The sequence below is a fragment of the Ranitomeya variabilis genome, chromosome 2, assembly GCF_051348905.1.
Source record: "Ranitomeya variabilis isolate aRanVar5 chromosome 2, aRanVar5.hap1, whole genome shotgun sequence".
Taxonomy (NCBI): Eukaryota; Metazoa; Chordata; class Amphibia; order Anura; family Dendrobatidae; genus Ranitomeya; species Ranitomeya variabilis.
The window spans coordinates 192,162,628-192,185,529 of NC_135233.1; positions in this window are offsets into that span (position 1 = coordinate 192,162,628).

A 22,902-nucleotide genomic window follows, 5' to 3' on the forward strand; every position below is an offset into this window, starting at 1 on the left:
CCAGGTGGAAATCAGTAGCCTTCCTCTAGCGTCGTGGTGCTGTAGTACCTTACTGCTAAGCTTCTCATAAGGTCCTCACAGATGTTGTAGATGTTATGTCTCTCTCTGTCCCCCGGATAGGATAGGACAAACCCGTATGACCGGTGGCTTGAGGCGTTTTACAGGGACTCTATCATGCCCCAGCCTCTAAGGGGTGCCACCTTGCCTCCTGGGTATAGGGGCGGACAGGTAATGTGAAATTAGCTGTCCTGCCGGTCTCTGGAGCAAGGCATAAAGGACTGTTGCTACCTCAGTGTTCCAGCTACCAGGGTCTTGCGCTTCAGAAGGAGGCAGCCTGTGCAGGGCAGAACTCCTCTGATATCCACTCCTTTGCTACGACTTCTTCACCCTCTCTACAATACAGTTCTCCTTCAATGTCTCTTTCTAGAAGCTGCCACACTCAGGGCAGGCACAGCTCTGTGTCCTTCTATCTCGATCTCTGACAGGATCCCACCCCTGTCAGGGACCAACTACCAGAGCGAAGCTCAGCCAGCAACTAACTATCTTCCTCCCCAGGCAACCAGTTTTACCTAAGTGCAAGAAGTGACCTAATAAATAGAAGCATAGCTCCCCCTGGTGGCCTGGAGTGCGAAATGCGTTGCATATTTGTGATACCTGGATTCAGTTGTCCTTCTTTGCCTCCAAACATAATATCACTCCCCATGGGTTTACTTTATTCAGATGCAGAACAGTCTCTCAACCCCACTGGCTCACTGCATTTTTGTCAATTTATTCAAAAGTGCATCATTAAACATTTTCCTTATCATCTAACTCAATCTCAATTTTATTATCGTTCTCTATATCGCCAGTTACATACTATCGACTATGTAAACACAATTCTATCTAGATTTAAATTTTTAACCTTATCTGCCATTTTAACCCTGTAATACATTAATTTTCTGGCAAAGTACAGCTATCAAAGATTGAACCCTTTATGGGTTCTGATAACTCAATGAGGTAGTGCAATATCAATCACATCAATATTCAAGTCAGTTTAGCAACAAAAGTCACGTGATGAAAGGGACCCATTACGAACCCCCAACGTTGGCTTGGGCAGGCTACAAGGCGTGTATCCTGACCCGGAATTCTTCCACACCAACGGGTTTTTCTTCAGGTCTCTGAAAAACAAAGCAGTTCTCACAACAAGATTAGCAACAGTCTCTGTTGGAGGCAATCTCTGTAAAAGCCTCCGTTGTAAAACCAGTAGGAAGCACCTTTAAGAAGGCGCAAACTATATACAAAACAGTTTGTGAATCATTCACTGTCCATGATTCCAATGTCCTTGAAGCAAAACGAAACTCTGTAAACAGAGGATCCTTTTAAATGAGGGACCCCTTTAAGAAGAAACCCTGGTTGGGTTTAAGAACTTGAAAACGGTAGCAGCAAAGAGTTAATAGTTAACTATATACAGTCATTTTCAGATGCTTCTTTTACTTTCTCTTATGCTGGAAGTGGACCGACCAGTGACTCGTCGACCTGCAGTGGAGCACAGTCAGGGGCCGCTGTAAGATCAGTCACTGGAACAGAGTCAGCAGCTGTGGCAGGAGCAGTTGCGGGAGCGGGGTCGGCAACCGGGACAGGGTCGTTCCTCATACCTGCTTCAGATGTGGTTCCTCTGGTGCCGGTCTGCTCTATCTCCGCTAGGGTCTGGAACACTGGTTGCAGGGCCTTGTGCTCTGGCGTTGTCATTTCTGTTTGCAGCATCTCGCTTTCCGGCAGGGCCTTGCTTTCTGGCTTCGGAGCACCGGAACTTCTTTTTTGCTCTGAACCAGATGAGGCTGCCAACGGACGTCTGGTGAGGCTCCCGATGAAGGTCTTCTTCCACCCGGTTACGGTGCTCAGCTGTGTCCACAGAAGTTGGTCGGTGAGTTCTTCCACCTCCGCTTTCAGGAACTCCAAGACCTCTGGTGACGGCTCGCTGTGGCTTCCATCCTGGTAGCTGGGGGAGTCCTTGGCTTCCACCCCACGCTCCGGGTCCTGGCCACTCGCCATCTTGTCCTCCATGTTCCTTCTTGCTGGGTCCTCATCCCTTTCCCACTCTCTCCTCTGGGGGCGGTTTCTCTTTCTTTGTCTCTGCCCGCCATTGAGGATCAGGAGGCGGATCTCGGCTGCTGATAGACATGTCCTCAAGGTACAGAAATAGTTAGACTGGGCGGCCATTATTTTTCACGCTCTCAGTTAGCTCACGCCCACGATGGCACGCCGTTCTTCTCCAGCGCTCCTCGTGGTGCGGTAATGGCAGTTTTGGAAGGAATATTTGGTGGTCTTTTGCAATACACAGTCCTTCAATAAATCACAGTTCAAGCACAATTCTGGCACAGTCTTTAGGCGCACATGACCCGATTTTCAGGCTTAAGTAGATCCAGTTCATGATGCCAAAACTGGAGCGCCCCCATAGGCAGTGGGGATGTCACGATGGCTGACCCGGTCGAAGGCCCTGGGACATCCGTGTAAAAGGGAAAGGTCTTTAAAGGGGAAACGTTCGTGACGCCACCTGTGGTATTCGGTCAGGGTGACCGACGCTGCTTTAAGGGGTCCGCTGGGGTGATGTAATGGCAGCTAGATGGTATACCTTCCCACAGGTGAAGTATGTCCCCAAGGATTCCCAGTGTGTAGATGGTGGATGGTGAGAGGCGCAGTGAAGAACGAGGACACAAGGTTGCAGTCTCTTTACCTTTACTGAAGCCTTCAGCATCCACAGTCCAGGGTACCAGACCACAGGGCAGGTAGAGTCTGGCCGGTTTGGAGGCAAATCCAGAGTCCCCTTATCCAGGTGGAAATCAGTAGCCTTCCTCTAGCGCCGTGGTGCTGTAGTACCTTACTGCTAAGCGTCTCATAAGGTCCTCACAGATGTTGTAGATGTTATGTCTCTCTCTCTGTCCCCCAGATGGATAGGACAAACCCGTATGACCGGTGGCTTGAGGCGTTTTACAGGGACTCTATCATGGTCCAGCCTCTAAGGGGTGCCACCTTGCCTCCTGGGTATAGGGGCGGACAGGTAACGTGAAATTAGCTGTTCTGCCGGTCTCTGGAGCAAGGCATAAAGGACTGTTGCTCCCTTGGTGTTCCGGCTACCGGGATCTTGCGCCTCAGAAGGAGGCAGCCTGTGCAGGGCAGAACTCCTCTGATATCCACTCCTTTGCTATGACTTCTTCACCCTCTCTACAATACAGTTCTCCCTCAATGTCTCTTTCTAGAAGCTGCCACACTCAGGGCAGGCACAGCTCCGTGTCCTTCTGTCTCGATCTCTGACAGGATACCACCCCTGTCAGGGACCAACTACGAAGCTCAGCCAGCAACTAACTAACTTCCTCCCCAGGCAAGCAGTTTCACCTAAGTGTGAGAAGTGCCCTAATAAATAGGAGCATAGCTCCCCCTGGTGGCTTGGAGTGCGAAATGTGTTGCATGTTTGCGATACCTGGATTCAGTTGTCCTTCTTTGCCTCCAAACGTAATATCACTCCCCACTAGAGGAAAATGACATTACTGCAATAACCAGGACCCTGGGGCGCTGCACTCTCCCAGGACCCTGGTGCGCTGCATAAACATGGATGGTGGTATAGGAGATCGATATTAGATTGATTGGCGTCTGGCTCTTGTCACTCCCGGTGATTATTGTTCAAATCTTTGTATTGGACATGAAATATTTTTTATTGATTGTGCTCGGTTTGACATAGTTTTTAAAAAAAAAAACGCTAGCAGCTTCTTCATTATTATATAGAGTGAAAAAAGAATTATTGGAAAAATACAGTAAAAATAGACAGGAAAAAGCAATGGGAGGACTCTTACAAAAAACACCACTTGCTCCAAACTGGCAGAAAAATATTCAAGACTGAGAAAATGGCGCAAAAGATTTCTGAAATCATCTTCTTCTTGACTCGGTGGGTTCACCGTAGTGGGTGCACAACTCTTAGGCTATCTGCACACAGAGCTTTTTGCTGAGTTTTTGTAGCAGAAAGTTCTGAGGAGTTTTGAGTTCAGTTTCTGTTCCAAAATCTCCTTGAAAAACTGCATGTGCACATAGTATAAGCCTTTCCAGGAATTTAGGAGGGAGTGAATTGTATTTGTTCACTGATTGTTTAGCATGAATTCCTGTCTGTTATCTGTGCCATTCTAATCAGGAAAATGAGCTCCATCAATGTCTGTGCCATCAAGTCTACAGCTTGTATGCCTTGACCAGCCATAGAAGGTGCATAACGCTGTGCCAGATCTGTGCACATTCAGCATTTGGGAGCCCAAGTACTGGAACTAATTGAGCAACTTGCAACACTAAGATCCATTGACCATATGGACAGCAGTTTGCTTTATTCTCTGAAGTATTTGCATAAGAAAATCCAATGACGGATGACATGGTCAGAATACCACAAATTCTCCATTAAATGTCATCTGCTTAATCCAGCAGAAGGTACGGTACCACCTCAAAGACATTAGAGTACACAAATGCCAGGTTCACAGCACCTGGTGGCCCTCTGCTAATTATCAGCGGGGGCCGCATAATGACATGGCAGTGGATATGGTGGTAGTGGTGGGCAAAGCCCAAAATTCTAATGGGCATGCTTTATCTGGCATTGTAAAGTGATGGGGAATATGTATTCCACTATCTGGCTAACTATTTGGCATGAGGGAGGGAACTCCCAAATGTAGGAGTGAAAGCCCTCACAAATGTATGATACAGGGCCACCTGAGGGCCCTTACCAATCTCAGGTTTCACGCCACTTGCTGGCACTCTGCTAATTGTCAGCGAGGACTGCATGATGACATGGCGGTGGACATGGTAGTGGCTGGAAAAGGACAAAATTCAAATGGGCATGTTTTATCTGGCATTGTACAGTGATGGGGAATATCTATTCCACTATCCGACTATTTGGAATGAGGGAGAGACCTCCCAAATGTAGGAGTGTAAGCACTCCCTAATCTATGATACAGGGCCACCTGAGGGCCCTTACCAAACTCAGGTTTCACAGCACCTGCTGGCCCTCTGCTAATTGTCAGCGAGGGTCGCATGACTTGGCGGTGGACATGGTATTAGTGGCAAGCGATGCCCAAAATTCAAATGGGCGTGTGACATGCCTACCAGGGCCTTGGGGTACTTGGAACTGGGTCAGACAGTTCTTTGTGGAAGTCACGGGGCCGTGACCCGACTCCATGGCCCTGGCTGTGCCGTAAAATGGGGAATATGTATATGGGATTTAATGTGACGCCACCTGTGGTGTTCGGCAACGGATGGCCGACGCTGCTAAAGGAGACCGCTGGGGCTGATGTTGACACAGATGGGATGGTTCTGCTCCCCACAGGTTGAGCGGGGCCCCAGAGCTACTGGTCCCATTTATGTCAGGCTTCGTGTACCTTGTGGTGCAGGACTCAGGGCGCAAGAGATCACTGAATGACACAAGGGCTGTAGTTTTCTTTTCCTTTACTTGATGGTTGATAGTACAGACCGGTGCACTGGTAACAGATCGTGATGGAAAGCCGGGCAGCCTAGAAGCAATTTTAGATACACCTGGCCAGGTAGGTACAGAGGCCTTCCTTCTGCGCTGTCCTCCCTTTTTCCTTGCTGCCTCACAGCTCACCCTCCTGCTGTTAACAGTCTCCGCATGGCAGGCCGCTTGAGCCTATCACAGGTGCCGCACCTTTGTTTTGGCTCCAGGCTCTGGTATGCTACTGTGCTGCCGCGTATTAGATTGGGCCAGGAGACCTGCAGGGGGCCCTCCGGATTTAGCTGCCGAGACTTCAGTACCCACGCAACCATGGACTCTGGTATCCAGTTCCTAGTGCTCAGCTCTGGGGCGAGTTTAATCACAGCTCCACTCCCCAGGTTCTGCTCTACTTCTCTCCTACTGACACCTGTAAGGAGACCCCTCCTTGCTTCCAGGCATCACATTACTCCCTGTGAGGGAGGCAATGCCACTGTGGCAACCAGACTCCTGGGGGGGCCACACATTTGAAATGGCATTGTAAAGGGATGGGGAATATGTATTCCACTATCTTGCTAACTATATGGAATGAGGGAGGGACCTCCCAAATGTAGGAGTGAGAGCCCTCACAAATGTAAAAGGAAAAACTAAAGGAAAAACGCACCGTGTGAACATATGCTAAAGTGGAGGGATAATTTTTTTTTTTTAATTTTGCATTATATACATGTAATTATGAAGGAAATAATGTTTCTTTAAAAAAAATTAGGTTTGGTTTGGTAGGTCTTTTTAAAAATCTGTAAAACTGATGCAATACTCAGACAACATTATTCCCAGATACCATATGTGAGTCAGAAAGGCATGCAGGCATCTTCTCCATGCTGTTCCCATTTAGTTTTAGCTCTTTCCCATCCATTTCAGCTTTTTTCTCAGGCCCCCAGACCTGTTTGTTGGGTCGAGCAGAAAAATATTCGGCTTTCCCATTGACTTGCATTGGATTCGTTATTCGGTACGAATACACGGATATTAGAAATTATTTGTGCCGATTTTCCCGTATCCGAATATTTCATTATTCGCTCATCACTAGCTAATAACACTATTGACCTGCAGAATAACCCCATATCTGCAGGTTAATAATGTTTTTCTGGTGACAGGATCCCCTTATTATTTATGTGAGTACATAGTGAGTCAGAAATCTAAAGACAAAGTTGAAGGTATAATGATCATACAAATATTTGCACTATAAGGCAGATAAGACTATGCAATGTGTGTACTGCCTAGGGGCTCACTATTTATTACATAGGGGTCTCTCAAGTCATAAAAAGCTAACCAGGATGAGAATGCATGAAATGTATAAAGTCAAAAGTAATGGGAGAGCAGTCTGTTACTTCTTACATGGCGCCTTCTTATATATAAATCACCATTTCTTCCTCTCTATTGACAAGTGATCGCTAACTAGCTATTATCAGCCATTTTTATTGACGAGTCACAGATAGGAAAAGACTGATAGAGAAAAGCTGAATAAAGATAAAGAACACACTACAATAAATCTGTCTTCACCAATAACGCATTTCATCCTAACAGGGGCTGGCTGGCAATTTTCAGCCTGGGGGGCAATCACAAGGCAGTGGCCCTCGAGTTGCGGTGGCCCTCCTTTTCCCTGCTTATATCTGGCCACTGCATTAAAGTAGCAGAGATAACAGGCTTTAAAAACAGGCTGGTACACAGTTATGGGAACTGAATGGAGCTTGCTGCATAGATATGGGAGCAGAATCGAGCTTACTCCAGAGATATGGGAACAGAACGGAGCTTACTACAGAGATATGTGAGCAGAACAGAGCTTACTACAGAGATATGGGAGCAGAACAGAGCTTATTATAGAGATATGGGAGCAGAACCGAACTTACTAGATTCAGAGATATGGGAGCCGAACCGAGCTTACTGCAAAGATATGGGAGCAGAACCGAGCTTACTACAGAGATATGGGAGCAGAACCGAGCTAACAGCAAGGATATGGGAGCAGAACCAAGCTTACTGCAGAGATATGGGAGCAGAATGGGGCTTACTACAGAGATATGGCAGCAGAAACGAGCTTACTACAGAGATAAGGGAGCAGAACCAAGCTTACTACAGAGATAGGGGAACAGAACCGAGCTTACTACAGAGATATGGGAGCAGAAACGAGCTTGCTACAGAGATAAGGAAGCAGAAACGAGCTTACTACAGAGGTATAGGAACAGAACCAAGCTTACTACAGAGATATGGACGCAGAACCGAGCTTACTGCAAAGATATGGGAGCAGAACCAAGCTTACTACAGAGATATGGGAGCAGAACCGAGCTTAGTGCAGAGAAATGGGAGCAGAACCGAGCTTACTGCAGAGATATGGGAACAGAATCGACCTTACTACAGAGATATGGGAGCAGAACCAAACTTACTACAGAGATATGGGAGCAGAACCTAGTGCAGCGCCCCAGAGTCCTGGTCGTTGCAGTACTGTGGCTCCGCCACTATGGGGAGCTACAGTGCGTCCGATGGCACTGAAGGAGTTCATCTGATCAGGTATCACAGACACCAATACATTTCACAGCTGGGCCTCCGGGGGGAGCTAAGGGTGCTATTCATTAGGCCACTCCCCACCATAGTGGGTAAACTGGGGGTCAGGCAGGAAGTTAGATCAGAAAGCTGACTGGATTGGACGAAGCAACACCTAGTGGCAGAGGGTGTTGTGGAGGAAGAGACAGTAGGGTCTCTGTCAGGGGTGGGATCCTGACAGAGGCTTGGCATTGAAAGAACGTAACAGGTCCGCGCCAGCTCCGGGAAGCGGCGGGACCCAAGAAAGGACTAGAAGCGAGATAGATTGTGCTGAGTGAGAAACGAGATCAAGCAATAGGAGAATACCAGTAGGGGTCGTGCTGTAAGACCGGAGCAACATCCTACTGAGGCGCACTACCGGTGGCCGGAACGCCGAGGGAGTATTACAATAACCAGCTTCAAGCAATACTCTAAACAGCGGCAGGACAGTCAGTTTAAGGCGGGCTGTCTAACACATATCACCTATGAAGTCTTGGGAGGCAATTGCGGGAGAGGGGCGTCTCTAGGGTCCCGGAAGAACTCCAGGCCTATCCGACAAACGGGTGCCGTTCTAACTGTAATATCAGGAAGGGACGGAAGATTAGAAGAACATCATTTAATCGAGTTGTGAGGGAACTTAAGAAACAGACACAATGGTTGTGGGGTACTTTCCGTAAGCACAGCAGGGAAGGACTACAACACATAGCGCTAAGAAGGAAGGCACCGATTTCCACCTGTGAAGTGAACTCTGGAGGTGCCATTGGACCGGCCGGACTTGCGCAGCCTGGTGAACCGTATTCTGGACTGAGGACTCAGAGATCTCCAGTAAAGAGGTAAAGAGACTGCAACCTGGTGTCCTCGTTATTTACCGCGACCTGCACCCCACAACTGCACCACCAACATCCACACCTATTATTTACTGTGCGCCCCACGGCAGGGTCACGGACCGGGGCCTAGCCGCCGTGACAACCCCCAGAAGCAGAGACTCGTAGGCCTGGTACCGGGTACCCCTCGGCCCTGCGGCGGTGGGGGCGCTACACTAGCATACTACAGAGATAAGGGAGCAGAACCGAGCTTACTACAGAGATATGGGAGCAGAACCGAGCTTACTACAGAGATATGGGAGCAGAACCGAGCTTACTGCAGAGATATGGGAGCAGAACCGAGCTTACTACAGAGATAAGGGAGCAGAACCGAGCTTAATAAGTCTACTACATGGAACCAAGTCTGCTACATAGAAACTGGAGAAGAACTGAGATTACGACATACATACAGTACCATAATCTAGATTACTACATTGATAGAGTACCAGAACCAAGCTTACTGCTTAGATATGGTGCCATAACGGAGCTTACTTACAAACATACACACAACAATACAGCTACACAGTGCCTAGTACTATCACCACTACACAGAGAATACATATTATAATATCACCATTACCTCTACATGAAACTACATTCTATACAAAGACCAATGATGCCACCATACACTCCCTGACAGAAGTTATGTCGCTTATCCATGTTATGTAAATAAAAGCTGATAACCTGATGTTAAATTTATCCATTGGTTGTATAAGTTATTCTTTTGAAAGCTGGAACCCTCCAAAATGTGATTTAGGTTAAGAAAATAAATTGTTATCAAAGCAGAAATATTGATCAGTTAATGGACACAGAATGGTCAGATTTTGGCAAGACAACATTTTTGTTGCCCACAGACAAATAATTAACTTATGATACAAATATATGTTGCATAACATTGGTGAATGAAGTTGTGGTGCTCATCTAGATTCTTTGGTTTTGTCTTCCAAGCTTCCTCTTTCATCCTACCCCAAACATGCTCAATGATGTCCATGTCTGGTGACTGGGCTGGCCAGTCCTTGAGCACCTTGATCTTTTTTGCCTGGAGGAACTTTGTTGTAGAGATGGATGTATGAGATGGAGCACCATCCTGCTGCAGAATTTGACCTCTTTTATGATTTGGAATATAAGCGGTAGCTAATACTTCTTGATATTTTAGACTATTGATATTGCCTTCCACCTTGCAAATGTTTCGCACACCCCCATACTGAATGTAACCCCAGACCATGATCTTTCCACCACCAAATTTAACTGTCTTCTGCGTGTATTTTAGATCCATACGGGCTCCAGTAGGTCTCCTGCAGTGTTTGTGGCAGCTGTGGTGTAATTCTACTGAAGAGAAATCCACCTTCTGCCACTTTTCCAGTGTCCATCTGTTTAGCAGGCTGCGGGACTTTGCAAATGCCACACGGTTTTTTATTTGCCTTTTGTTTAGTGCTGGCTTCTGGGCACTGATTCGACCATGGAGGCTATTTTGAGACAGAATCCTACAAACTGTTCTAGTTGACACAGGTAAAGGTTTAGGTGTGCACTCAGCCTTAATATGGCGAGGTGCTGGTGTAACGGACCAATGGCCCAGAATAACAGTAAAAGTTATATTCACTGCACTCTCTCTGGGTTTCTTATGCAAAGTCTGGAATAAATTTATTATACATAAACTGGGAGCGTAACATAATATTACAGCATCTGTGATTTTTTATATACAACGTTTCGGCTCAACCAGAGCCTTTGTCACGTAATCGCTTGTTCCAGCTAAGATAGTGATATACAGAGAAGGCGGAAAGTCCCAGCGGTGCAATATAAGCTCTATTGTAATCTAAATGTCCGCCTATGGAAGATCCTGTCCAGTAGTGTGGACCTGCAGTGTCTGTTATGACAAGCGGCGCTCCCGCGCCTTGCTAACGATCGGCGTGTCACGTGCGGTGAATTTAACTTTTACTAGTTGACACAAGGACTTGAGGTGACCAGGCCTGTTGGAGCTCTGCTGCAGTGGAAGAGGAGCTTGCTTTGGATTTTCTAACCAACAAACATTCCTCCTGAGCAGTTGTCTTGCGGGGTCTGCCGGACCTGGGCTAGTCAAACACATCTCCAGTCTCTTCAAATCTTTTTTTTAATTCTTTTTACTTGACGCTGAGAAACATTAAAGGTACCCGCCACCTCTGCAGTGGATCTGGTCTTCAGCCTCTTGATAATCCAGGCTTTGGTCGCAGGGTGGATTTTTGGCATGTTGTCAAGAGCTCAAGTTGCAGTTCAAATGAAGGTCTGGGGTGCTGGGTTTCTTTATATACACACACACTAAATAACCAATCATTTACTGAGCACAGGTGAGGATGTAAACTAGGATTGGGTGCATTATATGACCAGGCGACAAAACTTTTGTCGTGCTAAAATCTGACCATTCTGTGTCCATTAACTGATCAATATTTCTGCATTAATGTCAATTTATTTTCTTAACCTAACCCACATTTTGGAAGGTTTCAGCTTTCAAAAGAATAATTTATACAACCAATGGATGAATTTAACATCAGGTTATAAGCTTTTATTTACATAACATGGATAAGCGACATTACTTCTGTCAGGGAGTGTACAACTTTTACTACTAGTATACTACAATACTGATCATTAATTTTAAAAAACACTAAGTGCCATTGTATACAGGAACTCTGTATTTACGGTCAGTGTAAAGATACTACAGTGATCACTGGTGACATTATACACAGGAGATCTGTATAAGGTGTCAGTGTACAGGTAATACAGTGATCACCACTGCCAGTGACATTATACACAGGAGCTTTGTATATAGTATACAGTGTATAGTGTCAGTGTACAGGTAATACACTGACTCACTAGTGATGTCTCTAGCTGAAGTCCTTCATCTTTGCTTTTCATTTTCATCCAGCACAGACTGGCATCAGTTCTTCCAGCCAGGGCTCGTCTCTGCATAAAATAACACAGTTACCTAGAGCACAGCTTCCAGACCACATTCCCCACTTTTTCCCTTTCTTCTACACCATGTTCCAAATTATTATGCAAATTATATTTTTCGCGGATTTTCCTAAATGGTCGGTGCAAATGACAGTCAGTTTAATAAAAGTCATCACTCGTTAGAGTATACATCGAATTTTATTGGAGAAACCTCCCAATGATAACAGTATAATCTCCAAAATGAATAAAAACTCAAAATGCACTGTTCCAAATTATTAGGCACAGTAGAATTTCTAAACATTTGATCTGTTTTAAAGAACTGAAAATTCTCATTTGTGGAATTTGCAGCATTAGGAGGTCACATTCACTGAACAAAAAAGCTATTTAACTCCAAAACATCCTAACAGGCCAAGTTACATGTTACCATAGGAACTCTTCTTTGTTATCACCTTCACAATTCCTGCATCCATTGAACTTGCGAGTTTTTGGAGAGTTTCTGCTTGTATTTCTTTGCATGAAGTCAGAATCGCCTCCCAGAGCTGCTGTTTTGATGTGATCGGCCTCCCACCCTCATAGATCTTTTGCTTGATGATACTCCAAAGGTTCTCTATAGGGTTGAGGTCAGGGGAAGATGGTGGCCACACCATGTGTTTATCTCCTTTTATGCCCATAGCAGCCAATGACTAAATGAGGAATTCTTTGCAGCATGAGATGGTGCATTGTCAGCATGAAGATGATTTTGCTCCTGAAGGCACAATTCTGATTTTTATACCATAGAAGAAAGTTTTCAGTCAGAAACTCTATATACTTTGTAGAGGTCATTTTCACACCTTCAGGTACTTTAAAGGGCCCTTCCAGCTGTTTCCCCATGATTCCAGCCCAAAACATTACTCCTCCATCTCCTTGCTGATGTTGCAGCCTTGTTGGGACATGGTGGCCATCCACCAACCATCTACTACTCCATCCATCTGGACCACCCAGGGTTGCTCGACACTCATCAGTAAACAAGACTGTTTGGAAATCAGTCTTCATGTGTGTCTGGGCCCACTGCAACCGTTTCTGCTTGTGAACACTGTTTAGGGGTGGCCGAATAGTAGGTTTATGCACCACAGCAAGCCTTTGAAGGATCCTACACCTTGAGGTTTGAGGGACTCCAGAGGCACCAGCAGCTTCAAATAACTGTTTGCTGCTTTGTAATGGTATTTTGGCAGCTGCTTTCTTTATCCAATGAATTTGTCTGGCAGAAACCTTCCTCATTATGCCTTTATCTGCATGAACTCTGTCTGTGCTCTGTTTCAGTCACAAATCTCTTCACAGTATGATGATCACTCTTAAGTTTTCGTTAAATATCTAATGTTTTCATACTTTGACCAAGGCATTGCACTATTTAATGCTTTTCAGCAGCAGAGAGATCCTTTTTATTTCCCATATTGCTTGAAACCTGTGGTCTGCTTTATAATGTGGAACATAATTTTTAAGTAGTTTTTCTTTAATTAGAATCACCTGGAAAACTAATGATCACATGTGTTTAAGATTGATTTCAGTGATCCACTGAGCCCTGAGACACAATACCATCCATGAGTTTATTTGAAAAACAAAACAATTAAATCTTTATGACACTTAAATCCAATTTGCATAATAATTTGGAATATGGGGTACACTAGACATCTGAATACAGAGGCGCACCCACAAACACAAACAATATATAATTGGTTATTATGCAGCCTCATAGACGTGTTTATTGTTATACTTAATGTCCATTGTCTGTACAAGTCCCCTCTAAAATGTAAAGTGTTGGCACTATAGAAATAAAATTATCATAATTATTATTATTAACCGACCATTCCAAATATAAATAATAATCCACCACTGTGCACCCACTAACTATAAATAGCCACTTTCCCCATTTAATATATAAATTAATTAGCACCTGTACTCTTTCCCCCAATTCATTACCAGTCACTTCATCCTCAACGCCCCCCACTATGTACCTACCACTCTAACCCTAACCCCGATTCATTATAGTTACATGCCCCTCCCACCCCAATTCATTGTCATGTCTTTCTCTCCCACCCTCTATTCATTATCAACTCATCTACCCCACATTCAATACATCATTTACTTCCCCACCCTTAAAATTCATTATTTGTTCTTCCACTAGATCATCATTTGCTCTCCCCACCCCCTCTTCAATTGATCATTTGCTCTCCCCACCCCCACCTTCAATTAAATTGCTGTCCCCTGTCCCTCACACTGAATTTATCATTTTGCAGTCCCCCCACTTTAATTTGAAGTCCCCTTACTTCATTCATTGCAGTCCCCTATCACCCCCTCACTTCATCTGCAGTGCCCCTTCATCATTTGCACCCCCCTATCCCCCTTCCATTTCATTATGAGCAGTCCCACATCAGACACACTTCATCATGTGCAGTCTTGCAGTCCCCTTCTCCCACTTCATCATGTGCAGTCCCCTTACCCCCCACTTCATCATGTGCAGTCCCCTTACCCCCACTTCATCATGTGCAGTCCCCATTACCCCCCACTTCATGTGCAGATCACCTTACCCCCCCACTTCATCATGTGCAGTCCCCTTTAACCCCCAATTCATCATGTGCAGTAGCCTTACCCCCACTTCATCATGTGCAGTCCCCCTTACCCCCACTTCATGTGCAGCCCCACTCCCCCTTCATCATGCACAATCCCCCTTACCCCCACATCATCATGTGCTGCCCCACTCTCCCCACTTCATCATGTGCAGTCTCCTTTATCCACTAAACTATCATGTGCAGCCCCACTCCCCCTTCATCATGTGCAGCCCCACTCCATCATGTACAGCCCCAATCAACCTTCATCATGTGCAGCCCCACTTACCCCCTCACTCCATCATGTGCAGTCTCCTTTAACCCCCAAATTCCATCATGTGCAGCCTCCTTACACCCCCCACTTCATAACTTGCAGTTACCCACCATAAAATGTATTTTATAAAGAAAACAAAAAAGTTCTTCATACTTACCTCACCAGTCGCTCCCCTGCAGTGCCTCTCTGCTTCTAACATCCGGGTCATGTCGGCGTGTGCGTGAGGACGCCATTGCGCATGCCCAACACCTAACCTGGAAGTATAGAGAACATGAAGGGAGCAGTAGCTGCGCAGCCGTCAAGGTGACAGCCAAGCATAGCTCCTGGCCCCAGTGCAGACTTGTGTGCTAACTGTGATGCGGCTGCGCACAATTTGCTGTGTGGCTGTAGCCACCACCAGGCAGCTGGCCCTGAACAGCTGCTGGTGGAGCGGCCCGGGGGGCATTTGCCTCTTTGCCACCTGGGCCAGTCAGCCCCTACATCCTAACATTATAGCTGCCTTGTATCATCAGGGCCTAGCCAAAGCAGTAATCCAATTCTCAGATGAGTCGGTATTGTAGCGAGGTTCTTAACCGCCTTTAGCATTACAGCTGTTGGCTTTAAATACTCCATACTTCACTCCTCCAGTTATTGGTAAAGTCTGAGCTGAGAGGCTCGGCTCAATAGACCAATAGCAGTAGGCTCAATCCTACTGCAGCAAAAGAACCAATCAGCTGCAAGCTGAGCTAAGCAGCCCGCCCACCCCACATGGGCACAAGCCCACCCCTGCAGGGAACGTAAGTATTAAGGGTTGTTGATAAGGCTTGAATTGTTGAGTCCCGGACAATCCTGTTAAGACATCAAAATAAATCTTGCAATAATTTTATTTTAATTACCAGCAAACAGAAGGGGAACCACAGTCAGCTGAAACCGGGCAGCAACTTTGTTCAGGGATCCCTAGCCTGCCGAAAAGGCAACCTGAAGGCAATAAAGGAAGCACTTTGAGTGACAATATATCTCAGGTATACATAAACGCACCAGTCTAAACTAAACACTGACAACGCAAAGGTGCTGCTTTAAAAAGTGCACCCTGGGCTTTGATAGTCCAGTAGGCCAGACATTGTAAGTGGCCAACCCAGGGGTGGATTAAGAGTAGCCAGGGCCCTCGGGCAGTTTAGAAGTCATGAGGGCCCCCCAGGTACCTGTTGTATCATGTGACATGCCACATAACCTCCAAATAGATCATGTGATAAGTCATGCGAGTAACACACAGGTGATCTAGTGCACATCCGTACAAGGAAAATGACAGAGATAGTGATGCAAGCAGCGCTAATTTTACCTTATGTGCAGCACTATACAAGATAGAAAAGGGATGGGAGATTAATTTTCCTTAGGGGCCACATGACAGACTGTGACTATTGTGGAGGCCGAACCAATAGGCTGAAATGAATTCTGCTTAATATTAATATAATATAAAAAATAATTATAAATAATTGTATGACATAACATTGAGCAGAATTAAGTATGAGGACATCCCCCTATATAAAGTATGACCCACTACATAGCTCCCTATATACAATATGAGTCACCATATAGCCCCCTACATACAATATGAGTCCCCACATAGCCCCCTACATACAATATGAGCCCCTGCATAGCCCCCTACATACAATATCAGTCCCCACATAGCCCCCTACATACAATGAGTCCTCTGCATAGCCCCCTACATACAATATCAGTCCCCACATAGCCCCCTACATACAATATGAGCCCCTGCATAGCCCCCTACATACAATATCAGTCCCCAAATAGCCCCTTACATACAATATGAGCCCCTGCATAGCCCCTACATACAATATGAGTCCCCACATAGCCCCCTACATACAATATGAGCCCCCGCATAGCCCCTACATACAATATGATTCCCCACATAGCCCCCTACATACAATATGAGTCACCATACAGCCCCCTACATACAATATCATTCCCCACATAGCCCCCTACATACAATATGAGCTCCCGCATAGCCCCTACATACAATATGATTCCCCACATAGCCCCCTACATACAATATGAGTCACCATATAGCCCCCTACATACAATATCATTCCCCACATAGCCCCCTACATACAATATGAGTCCCCGCATAGCCCCTACGTACAATATGAGTCACCATATAGCCCCTTACATACAATTTGAGTCCCCACATAGCCCCTATATACAATATCAGTCCCCACATAGCCCCCTACATACAATATGAGTCCCCACACAGCCCCCTCAACCAACAACCAAAGCAATCAATGGGCCCTTATTCATGTAAATCATAACAAAAAAAAACTTTAAAAAATTTCTCTTTATTTAGTTTAAAATCCTCAATACATAAAGAAATAAATGCACACACATTACACAGGAAACCAGTGATATAATAAAGAGCCACAAGCCCTAAGTTGTAACGGTATGGCGACCCCGCTCCTTCACCGACTGCCCCTATGTAGCCTGTCCACTACTCGTACTGACCAAGCGTCCTCTATAGGTGATCAGATAATATGTAGTAAACATATATAAATATATACAATATAGATACTAGGGGGCAGAGGGGTACATGTTCATACAGTTGTGTGTTTGCACCCCTCCTGATTTCCTATTATTTTGCATGTTTGTCACACATAAATGTTTCAGATTACCAAAGATAGCACAAGTAATCATCAAAATGCAGTTTATAAATTAGGGTCTTTATTATTAAGGGAAAAAGAAATCCAAAACTACAGAATCTAGAATCCTGTGTGAAAAACTGATTGCCCCCTAAACCTAATAACGGGTTGGGCCGCCCTTAGCAGCAACAACTGCAATCAAGCGTTGGGATAACTTGGCAATGAGTCTTTTACAACACTCTGGAGGAATTTTGGCCACTCATCTTTGCAAAATTGTTGTAATTCAACCACATTGGAGGGTTTCAGCTTTTTTAAGGTTATGCCACAGTACCTCAATTGGATTAAGGCCAGGTCTTTGATTAGGCCACTCCAAATACTTAATTTTGTTTTTCTGCTGGTGTGCTTTTGGATCATTGTCCTGCTGCAACACAACACAAGTGCACTTCAGCTAGAGGTCACAAACAGGTGGCCGGACATTCACCTTCAGGATTTTTGGTAGACAGTAGAATTCATGGTTCCATTTACCACAGCAAGTCTTCTAGGTCCTGAAGCAGCAAAACAGCCCCAGACCATCACACTACCACCTCCATATTTTACTGTTGGTATGATGTTCCTTTTCTGAAATGCTGTGCTACTTCTACTATGTAATGGGACTTACACCTCCCAAAAAGTTCAACTTTTGTTTTGTCAGTCCACAGAGTATTCTCCTAAAAGTCTTGAGGATCATCAAGATGTTTTCTGGCAAAACTGAGACAAGACTTTATGTTCTTATTGCCCAGCAGTGGTTTTCATCTTGGAACTCTGCCATGCAGGCTATTTTTGCCCAGTCTTTTTCTTATAGTGGACTCGTGAACAGTGACCAGGGCCGTATTTGCCACTAGGCACTTGAGGGCACGTGCCTAGGGCGGGGCGACGCGGGGGAGGCGGCACCTGAGCAGGTATGTGGTTTTTTTTGTTGTTTTTTTTAAAATAGAGTCCGGTTGGGGTCACCCCTGGGATCACCCCCGGGGTCACCCCCCCTCCCTCCAGACACCCGCCACTGCCTCCTTGCCCCCTTGAAGACATCATGATACAATCATACTCACCTCACCTGCTCCAGCGATGCCTGGTCTGCTCTCAGTGACTGCACGCCCTCGCCTCGTCCTGTGTGAGCGGTCACATGGTACCGCTGATTAAGGTTCATGAATATGCATGCATATTCATGAACTTAATGAGTGGTACCACCTGACCGTGGCGCTCACACAGGACGAGGGTGCTGCGCCGCCGCTGCGAGTCGGGACAGAGGTGGAGCCGGCCGGGATTCCGTTCTTCTGCGCGGTGTGAGGTGAGTATGATGATGACAGCCGTCAGCCAGGGAGGACGGGGGGAGCCGGGGAGGATGAAGCAGGACCGTGGATGGGGGGCGGCGGGGCAGCTGATGAGCCACGCATTGGGGGGGTGGGGGGGACGGGAGATGACGAGTCTGAGCCGCCCGCACCCATGCATACAGAGGGAGGGGGAGATGAGCCACGCATAGGGGGCGGGGATGGGAGATGAGCCAGCAACCCATGTATACAGGGAGGGAGGGGGGGATGAGCCACGCATACAGCCAGGGAGGGGGAGATGAGCCACGCATACAGCCTACAGGGGGGATGGGAGATGAGCCAGCCACCCATGCACACAGCCAGGGAGGGGGAGATGAGCCACGCATACAGCCAGGGAGGGGGAGATGAGCCACGCATACAGCCTACAGGGGGGGATGGGAGATGAGCCAGCCACCCATGCATAGAGCCAGGGAGGGGGAGATGAGCCACGCATACGGCCTACAGGGGGGATGGGAGATGAGCCAGCCACCCATGCATACAGGGAGGGAGGGAGAGATGAGCCACGCATACAGCCAGGGAGAGGGAGATGAGCCACGCATACAGCCTACAGGGGGGGATGGGAGATGACGAGCCTTAGCAACCCATGCATACAGGGAGGGGGAGATGAGCCACGCATACAGGGGGGGATGGGAGATGAGCCTGAGCCACCCAAGCATACAGGGAGGGGGAGATGAGCCATGCATACAGGGGGGATGGGAGATGAGCCAGAGCCACCCATGCATACAGGGAGGGAGGGGGAGATGAGCCACGCATACAGGGGGGATGGGAGATGAGCCTGAGCCACCCATGCATACAGGGAGGGGGAGATGAGCCACACATACAGTGGGGGATGGGAGATGAGCCAGAGCCACCCATGCATACAGGGAGGGAGGGGGAGATGAGCCACGCATACAGGAGGGGATGGGAGATGAGCCTGAGCCACCCATGCATACAGGGAGGGAGGGGGGATGAGCCACGCATACAGGCAGGGAGGGGGAGATGAGCCACGCATACAGCCAGGGAGGGGGAGATGAGCCACCCATACAGCCTACAGGGGGGGATGGGAGATGACGAGCCTTAGCCACCCATGCATACAGGGAGGGGGAGATGAGCCACGCATACAGGGGGGGATGGGAGATGAGCCTGAGCCACCCATGCATACAGGGAGGGGGAGATGAGCCACGCATACAGGGGGGATGGGAGATGAGCCTGAGCCACCCATGCATACAGGGAGGGAGGGGGAGATGAGCCACGCATACAGGGGGGATGGGAGATGAGCCTGAGCCACCCATGCATACAGGGAGGGGGAGATGAGCCACGCATACAGGATGGGAGGGGGGGTGGGCCATTATACAGTATGCATGTAGCATCATATGTGGCCCTTATAAAGTATGGAGCATCATGTGTGGCCATTATAAAGTATGGAGCATCATGTGTGGCCATTATAAAGTATGGAGCATCATGTGGGGCCATTATACAGTATTGAACATCATGTGGGGTCATTATACAGTATGGAGCATCATGTGTGGTCATTATACAGTATGGAGCACTGTGTGGCCATTATACAGTATGGCGCATCATGTGTGGCCATTACACAGTATGGAGCATCATGTGTGGTCATTATACAGTATGGAGCATCATGTGTGGCCATTATACAGTATTGAGCATCATGTACGGTCATTATACAGTATGGAGCACTGTGTGGTCATTATACAGTATGAAGCATCATGTGTGGCCATTATAAAGTATGGAGCATCGTGTGTGGCCATTATACAGTATTGAGCATCATGTGTGGCAATTATACAGTATTGAGCATCATGTGGGGTCATTATACAGTATGGAGCATCATGTGCAGTCATTATACAGTATGGAGCATCATGTGTGGCCATTATACAGAATTGAGCATCATGTACGGTCATTATACAGTATGGAGCACTGTGTGGTAATTATACAGTATGGAGCATCATGTGTGGCCATTATACATTATGGAGCATCGTGTGTGGCCATTATACAGTATTGAGCATCATGTGTGTCAATTATACAGTATTGAGCATCATGTGGGGCCATTATACAGTATTGAACATCATGAGGGGTCATTATACAGTATGGAGCATTGTGTGGCCATATTTTTTTTTGTTATAATTATTGTATATGAAACAGTGTGATCAGCAGTGCTAAATGGGTGTGGTTGGGACTTGGATATAGGTGTGACTAGTTGTGAAATGGGTGTGGTCAGAGACGTGGCCTAAAATTTGTAGCGGCGCACTATGTGCGCCGCAACCTTTATACCTCTTTCCCTTCAAGAGTTGGGAGGTATGGTACCGCATTTGCCAGATCACAGCAAGTGCCACAAATCCCATAGGGAATGAATGAGGCCGAACGCAGTGTTGCCGTAAGTGATCCGTTATGCGGCAGATGCGAAAAAACTGCCAGATCTGCTGCAAAAGGCTATTTTCACAACAGCGATTCTTGACAAAGTCACTGCCGATATTGTCATACTCACCAATGGGGGAGGCAAGCTAAAAGTGCCTAGGGCAGCAGAAACTCTAAATATGGCCCTGACAGTGACCTTAACTGAGGCAAGTGAGACCTGCAGTCCTTTGGATGCTGTTGTGGGGTGTTTTGTGACCTCTAGGATGAGGCATCACTGTAATTTTGGTCAGCTGGCCAATCCAGGGAAGGTTCACCACTGTATCATGTTTTCTCCATTTATGGATAATGGCTCTTACTGTGGTTCCCTGGAGTCCCAAAGCTTTAGAAATGGCTTTATAACCTTTTCCAGACTGATAGATCTCAATTACTTTATTTCTCTTTTGTTCCAGAATTTCTTTGGATATAGGCATGATGTCTAGCGTTTGATGATCTTTTGGTCTACTTCACTTTGTCAGGCAGGTTCATTAAGAAAAGGTGTGGCAGTAGTCAAGCTAGGTAATTTGATATCAGCTTCTCAAAGATGTAATAAACCACAGTTAATTTATGTTTTCAGAGGGGCTATCAATTTTTGGCTATCAATTTTTCACACAGGGCCTGGAGGTGTGGATTTCTATTTCCTTTAATAATAAACATTTTCATTTAAAAACTACAATCAGCAGTTGGTCAGTAAAACCCACTAGTCAGTAATCTCAGGAGCAATAGACTATTAGCAAGGAGAGATCCCATTAACTAAAAAAATCTTTTACTATGATCACTAAAAAACCTGGATAAATAAAGTGATAACCAACAAAGGACATAAAGGGATAAAGTGCTTGTGCTAAAGTCAACCAGTGCTCAATAAAAATTGGTTTGGTCTCACAGATTTTGGTTGATCTTGACTTCAGCAGGTCACAAACACAAAGGAGCAGAGAAATTCTATGTGGGGGGGGGGGGTGATTTTTCTAGCATCTCCTTTCGTGCCCCTGTATTCCTCCTGCACTTACAAGAGCAGTCCCCAAGTATAGGATGCTAAGATATACCACCAATGTGTGTTTATCTCCCTATATGTTTCCTCTCCCATGTGGGGCATTCAGCAGGGGAGTAAATAGTATGTGGGAAAGTATGATAGGTTCCAGCAGAGACAGGGGGCCCATGATTATGTTTGACCGGTCATGTCATCCTCATCACACATCCAAAGCATGGTACATCATACTTACCCACACACTCTTTACTTATATAGACACAGATATATGTTTCATATTGTTGGTGATCCTTGTGCCTCTTTTTTCTTTGCAATTATCTTAGTTTAATTTTGGTATGTGACAGGTAAATAATTTATGGTGATGCCCTTCATTTTCTTTCTAGCTACAATAAGCTGCAGTTCTTGTTGTGATCAGCAGGTGGCGGTCTAATTATACTGACAGGCAGTTCTTGTTGTGGTCAGAAGGGGGAGCGCTCATTACTTTGAGATGATGTTCTCACTTTGATCAGCAGGGGAGCGCTCATTACACTGAGCTGCAGTTCTAGATATGCTCAGCAGAGGGAGCGCTCATTACCCTGAGCTGCAGTTGTAGTTTTGCTCAGCAGGGGGAGCGCTCATTACACTGAGCTGCAGTTGTAGTTTTGCTCAGCAGGGGGAGCGCTCATTACACTGAGCTGCAGTTCTAGATTTCCTCAGCAGAGTGAGTGCTCATTACACTGAGCTGCAGTTGTAGTTTTGCTCAGCAGGGGGAGCGCTCATTACACTGAGCTGCAGTTCTAGTTTTCCTCAGCAGAAGGAGCGTTCATTACACTGAGCTGCAGTTGTAGTTTTGCTCAGCAGGGGGAGCGCTCATTACACTGAGCTGCAGTTG